Genomic DNA, 7,390 nt, shown 5'->3' on the forward strand with positions numbered 1-7,390 from the left:
ACACTTGGGAAGAGAGTTGCCTGCCTAGCTATGCTAAAAGTCTGGTTTCCAGGGTAGGTTAAAGGGGGAAAAAAATACATCTGCTTTGTCAGTATTTCTCTTATGGTGGAAACAATCAAAACAATTTTGCACAGTCCTTAATGCAAGAACTTAACCCATTGTCCATACTGTGTCTTCAGGTATCGATGAAGAGGAGACAGCTGCAGAAGAAGACGTGACAGATGAGATGCCTCCTCTGGAGGGGGATGATGATGACACATCGCGGATGGAAGAGGTGGACTAAATGTTGTGCCCGCCACGTGCGACAACAAACTATATAGGGCATCTAGTCTGAATGCAATCTGGTGAATTGGCATGGTTGGACATTTTTTGAGGAATAGTCCAGATAACAGTGCTTAACAAGAATTCGTGTTTGGCTCTCAAAATATGGAATAAAGATCTGAGCCTCTGTAGTGTGTAGCATAAGTTACGGTCCTCACGTAAAATTATGCAAAAACTACCTTAGAAGTATTGGTCTGTGCCATTTAGTTCAGCTCTGTTGTAGCAAGCAATAGTGTACTTGGTACTATGGCTTCAACAGTGATCTGCACAGCTGTTATGGCTTTCTGAAAGGACTTGATGCTTTCCTGAACAACTATATTAAAAGCTGGTGAACAATTATAGAGGTTTGTCATCTGAGGTAGCTGTTGGCTGAGACCCACTAAAGCATTCCTCTGTTATACATTCATTATGGAATTATGATTGAGATTGAAGGAACTACTGTCACTTTCTTGTAGAAATTTTGAAAGTGTTGCTTAAAATTTGTATATCATGGTTTACCCGTTGTATAATATATATGAATAAAGTGATTATCAAAATACATTTAGTTGCAATTTGTTTTTTGATGGATGAAATGTGCAATTGAGAACAAAAGGTTAGGAGATGATATTGAATCCAGATTTTCAAGAGGGGTGAATGATTATTATTATTTGCATTCCGTCTACTGTCTAGCCCGTTTACAAGATTCCCAATGTGCTTTGACTCAGCTATCTTCATAGTACAACATGTTTAAGAGTCAGGGTGTACTAAATCGATTCCCAATGATATCACAATGGAATGAACTCTCGCGAGATCTCCACTCGCGTGAGTTTATGACATGTGATATAACTCCCCCTCTATTCACAAGTGAATCATGAGCCGCACGAACAGGACGTTGCCAAGCAGAGCTCCTGTAGCGCGGTACCAGCCATGTGCAAGCCGGTGACATCTTTTACTTCTGGGAACGTATCTTGCCGGCAGCAAAGGACTGAGTAGTTTCCTTTGGCGTTAGTGTCACTAACCTAGAAGGTACGCAGTATTGCCTTGCCGCCTTATGGCGTGTTCTGGAATTTTCGTTTGGCGGTCTGTTTCCCGCGCTTTGGCGGGACAGTGTTCTCAGTGCAGAGACATTTTGCTGTCTGAATTTCGTTTTATTATTCTGTGAATTTGTTTGCTCACCTTTCCTAAGGCGTGCAGCTTGTGTTTTAGAGCATATTCGAGTTTTCAAATGTTCCTTCTGATACTCGTGTCATTTATGAGTGGAATTTGCATCTGTATGTGGAGCGCACGTGTTCGGGTGCGCAGGTGAGATTGATTCAACTTAGCGTGGTTAACTTGGCTTCGGATGCATTGTGATTTCCTTGTTTGTTTGTTTTTTCGCATGAGTTAGGTATTCAGACAAGGCTGTATCACCACCAGGACTGCCGTAATCCTTGTTTTCTCGCGCAAGGAGCCTAATGGAGCAGAACAACACTGAACTGATCACCGAGGGCCTGGAGGAGCACCTGACATTCCTCCCCTGACGACAGTAGTGGTTAAACTTATTACTGACACCGCTGTGGGTGAGTTAAGCCATTTTTTGGAAACTTTGGGCAGTCGTCAAAGTGGTGGTCAGTGTTTTTCTGTGTGTGCCGAAGCGCCATGTTTCGGGTAGAGTTGCCTGATTGGGCTGCTCTCGTTTTAGCAGTGTTGCTTGTCTGTTTTACCGTACAATTTTGCCATGGTTTTCTGTGCTAGGCCAGCATTTCTGCAATCTGTGGAGCAGTCAACAGCCCGGAAAGTGGTTGGACCAGGCTCAAAGACTTCATTACTCCGGCAGTAGTCAACAATTTGCAGCGGTGATTCCAAGTTGACTGTGATATCCTTTCTGAAAGTGTTTGTTTTTGCACTTCAGGTTGTCGGACAGCCTGTACGCTAGTAAGAGATCTTTTAACCGTCGTGAACTCGTGATGTTTCTGTTTTCTCAGTAATTTTTGCCGCGATGACGTAACATGTGATGTGCCCTTCTTCCAGTTTACCAGCTCCTGTCATGCTGATCGGCGGGGCGCAGTTCGGGGCGGGTCGCAGGTCTGCACTAAACCGGCGTTCTCTCCACCACAGCCCCTGTCGGGCTGATCGGCGGGGAGCAGTTCGGCACTAACCCGGCGTTCTTTCCTCCCCAGCTCCTGTCAGGCTGACTAGCGGGGAGCAGTTCGGCACTAACCCGGCGTTCTCTCCTCCCCAGCTCCTGTCAGGCGGACTGGCGGGGCGCAGTTCGTTACTAACCCGGCGTTCTTTCCTCCCCAGCTCCTGTCAGGCTGATCAGCGGGACGTAGTTTCGGAGTGGGTCGCAGTTTTGCACTAACCCGGTATTCTCTCCTCCCCAGCTCCTGTCAGGCTGATCAGCGGGGCGCAGTGGTCTGATTTCTTAGTACCGAGGACGTAACTTTTGTGGGGAAACTTTAGGTTTTGACTCTGTATGACTGAGGATCGTCGATCGATTTAATGTTTTAATTGGTTAGAATTCGCTGTCGGACAACGGCACCGTCGGATGACGTAATAAAGTAATTGTTGTATATTGTATTCGCTGTCGGACAGCAGCACCGTCGGACGGTGTGGTACAGTAATTTGTGTTTATTGTATTTGCTGTCGGACAGCGGCACCGTCGAACGGTTTGGTACAGCAATTGTTGTATATTGTATTGGCTGTCGGACAGCGGCACCGTCGGACGGTGTGGTATAGTAATTTGTGTATATTGTATTTGCTGTTGGACAGCGGCACCGTCGGACGGTTTGGTACAGTAATTGTTGCATATTGTATTTGCTGTCGGACAGCGGGCACCGTTGGACGGTGTGGTACAGTACATACATCCTGTATGTTGTATTTGCTGTTGGACAGCGGCACCGTCGGACGGTTTGGTACAGTAATTGTTGCATATTGTATTTGCTGTCGGACAGCGGGCACCGTTGGACGGTGTGGTACAGTACATACATCGTGTATGTTGTATTTGCTGTTGGACAGCGGCACCGTCGGACGGTTTGGTACAATAATTGTTGCATATTGTATTTGCTGTCAGACAGCGGGCACCGTTGAACGGTGTGGTACAGTACTTTGTTGTATATTGCATTTGCTGTCGGACAGCGTGGCCGCCGGACGGTGTGGTATAGTATATGACTGTATGTTGTATTTCCTGTTGGACAGCGGCACCGTTGGACGGTGTGGTACAGTACATGGTTGTATATTGTATTCGCTGTTGGACAGCAGCACTGTAGGACGGTGTGGTACAGTACATACATGGTTGTATGTCGTATTCGCTGTTGGACAGCGGACTCCGTCGGACGGTGTAGTACAGTACATGATTGTATGTTGTATTCGCTGTTGGACAGCGGCACCGCCGGACGGTGTGGCACGGTACATACATGGTTGTATGTTGTATACGCCGTTGGACAGCGGCACCGTTCGGCGGTGTAGTACAAGTACATGGTTGTATGTTGTATTCGCTGTTGGACGGTGTGGTACAGTACTTTGTTGTATCTGGTATTTGCGGTTGGACAGCGGCACCGTTGGAGGGAGTGGTGCAGTATATGACTGTATGTTGTATTTGCTGTTGGACAGCGGCACCGTCGGACGGTGGGGTGCAGTACATGGTTGTATATTGTACTCGCTGTTGAACAACGGCACCGGTGGACGGTGTGGTGAGATTGTTGGACAATCGTGTAGAGAATTCGTTGTTGGACAGCGGGGTGCGTCAGACGGTATAGTGGATTTTCGCTGTAAGACAACGGGCGCCGGTGGACGGTAATCGTAACTTTGTTTGATTTGAGTCGGTGTTTCATTTGATATGACGACAGGTTGTTGGACAACCTCAGATTTTGTTTGGTTTGTTGCATGGTTGGTGAACAAATCCATGGTAGGTAACAAACCGTACGGTAGTACAGTGAAGACCTACCTTGTTGGACAGGTCAGAAGTAAAGGTCAAAGGAATGGAGGACACAATGGGAACAATGGAACTTCGTTTGTCACAATTAGATTGTGACCTTGGACGACATGCAATTTTCGATAAGGTCCGCAGCGTCTGCACGGTAATGTTGGATGGTGATTTTACCGTTGACTGAACCGGTGTTTGCGTTTCTTGTTATGCAAGTTTGGAATAAAGACAAAGATCATGACGAGTTTCTCGTGTCACATTCCTTCCTACCATTGGATTTTCTGTGTTCCTGTTTATTGGCTACCTTTAGCTGGCCTAGTTCTCACTCGTGGACCGTGTTCAGCTCCCTTAAGCTGTTGCCACCCATACTGGCTTCGGCCTGGTGGTCCGGGAAGCGAGTGGGGCCTGTCCAGACTGAAATACATAGAACTGTGCGTAAAGGTCGACAGTTACAGGTTAGATACTGAGCAAGCATTGTGGTGATAGCTTTCTCTGCAGCTGGAATATTGTTCTTGTATACGCAGAGAAATCAATGTTTGATTTCCAACACGACGCAGGATGAGTTGAACTACTGTAAACCTGGGAGAGGTTGGTCTCAGGTAATCTCTAAGGGTTCTCTATCTAATCGGACTGGTCGTCGACCATTCCACTGAGTTCGGATTGGACAGGTCCCACTCGAGCCGGACCTTAGGCGCCCAAGGAACTTAGCTGAGAACCAGGGATCAATCTGCATTCCTGAGGAACACCTAAAGACTGATGACTGTGACTGTGATAGTATTACACCCACCCTGTTGATAACAACAAGCATGCGCAGCAGACCATAGGGGATGCTGCTGTGTTGTCAAGGTGGCTTAATGCATACGTAGAGGGTTTTGTACGGAAAGGCACAGAGGTGAGGGAGTAAATATAAGGGATTGGGGGAATGAAGACAATAAGGATTGGGAAAAGGGAATGGAGAAGAATAAGGATTGGGAGAGGATTAAATGAAGGGAAATGTAGGAACTTAAATTAGGGGAATAATGGCACTCGGGAGAAGCGGGTGCCGAGGTCTTCTCACCCCAGTCCTTAACTCTCCACTGAGGCAACGTGAGTGGGAATATATTATGATTCCCAATGATATCACAATGGAATGAACTCTCGCGAGATCTCCACTCGCGTGAGTTTATGACATGTGATATAACTCCCCCTCTATTCACAAGTGAATCATGTGCCGGACGGGAGGGACACAGCCTAGCAAGAGTAGACTAGTCTAGCTACAGTCCACGGTCAGAGGCAATGTAGGTTTCTAGTGTAGCCGTTTTTCACCAGAGGGATATCTCCGATCTGTGTGGATTATCCAAAGCTCCGAAGTTATATGCAACTACTACCCTACATGCGCTAGATGTTTGTGTACTGCAGGGACCAGAGTACACGAACAACCAAAGCTAGTAGTCAACTGGTTGTCCCAAAGCCTAAGCGAGAGACCTTCAGAAGATCAATAGCCTACCGTGGGCCCAATGTCTGGAACAGCCTACCGCCAGACACAAAGAGTGTATGGCTCTTTCTCATGTGGTACAGCAGTCGGAATAAAACCGAGTGTCAGTCATTTGGTACTTTGTGTAATAATAGTTGCCATATCATGTACAATTGTCGGGCAATAAAGTTCTGTTCAAGTGTAGGTGTCTTTTCTGTGTTATATCTGAACAACAGAGCGCAACACATGATATCAAGTTTCGGAGCAATTCTTCACCTTTTCTGCTGAAGAGGATATTAGTAGATGGGGGGAGCACGGGAAGAAGTGCAGTCAAATTTTTAGCCCCCCCACCCACCCACCCCCTAAGTATTTTACGGGTAAGCATGGAATCTCGGATTCCACGATGCCTCGGTCTTCTCACCCCAGTCCTTAACTCTCCACTGAGGCAACGTGAGTGGGAATATATTATCATTTATCTCGAGGACACAGTTTTATACTTGATGATTTGGGAGATGCAGAGCTTTATGGTTGTGGCCTTGGAATATTCCAATTTAGGATGTGTTCATTTATAAGAAGGACTCCTAGGGGAAATAGGTGGCAAGACAGGAGGACCACTTCAGCATGTACATATTTGGTAAGGATAGGCATTGGGTGGGGTGTTGTGAAACTGATGCCTTCTTTTGTTTCCAGTGGCTATGTTACATGAAAGGTGCATTAGGTCCATCAATATTTTGAAAAGTGACAAGTATTCACAGTGTCCATCTCAACTTTTGTAAGTACTTTTTTTTTATAGAATTCAAGATGGCAGGCAGTTTAACAATCAATACAGCACTCTTGGCAAAGAATCCATATCTGAATGGCATATGATAAAATTATAGAGCAATAACTTGAATAAGTGAAAAAACATTCATCTGCAACCAATGGAATTAGTAGAAGGAAATTTGATTTTTTTCCCCTACATAAGAAAATGACATTAGATGATACACAATGCAGCAAAATACATGTACCATTATATAACTGCCAGGTACAATTTTGCTGAGAGTATGCTGTTCACATTTAATTGGATTACTTGCAGAAGGTATTGATCTCAGTGTAAAGCTTCCAAGAGCACTGCCAAGAGCCTTATTGTGTTATCTGGCAGATGGTGGAAGAGACCTTTGCTTTCGTTACAAAATTAGATCTTGATGTCAAGGAATATTGTTCATGCCAAGATGGTGACCTTATTCTCACTTGACATAAGCATGGGTAGATATAATTTACCAGGGGTAGGATGTCAACATTTTCCCCTTGTCATTCATTACAAGATACTTGCTAGGATTTTTACCCCCATGAAAATGTTAGTCCATTTCTCAATTTGCTTGTCCAGATGTGTGTACAAGTTTGTTCAAATCTGCCCATGTCCAAGGATGGCCCCATACAGTAGCATTATATGGTGTAACTGGAGACTTGCATTCACGGAGGTATTATTTCATATTGTATCTTGAAAATGCAATGCCCTCTTCTTTATGACATTATTGTGATGATGACATATTTTTTTATTTCCCCAAGCTGGACTTTTTTCTGAAAACAACTAAATTTTGATGGACTCTGCAGCTTAATATTAAGCTAATACTCTACCCACCACCACAATGTATGCAAAGCATTATGGCAAAATGCTCAACATTTGCATTTACTTTATGCATACTTAAAGTTGAAATAACAAGGTCAAAAATAACAAGTTACACACTTGTGGA

This window comes from Branchiostoma floridae, chromosome 1 (genome assembly GCF_000003815.2).
Source record: "Branchiostoma floridae strain S238N-H82 chromosome 1, Bfl_VNyyK, whole genome shotgun sequence".
In the NCBI taxonomy this organism is placed as follows: Eukaryota; Metazoa; Chordata; class Leptocardii; order Amphioxiformes; family Branchiostomatidae; genus Branchiostoma; species Branchiostoma floridae.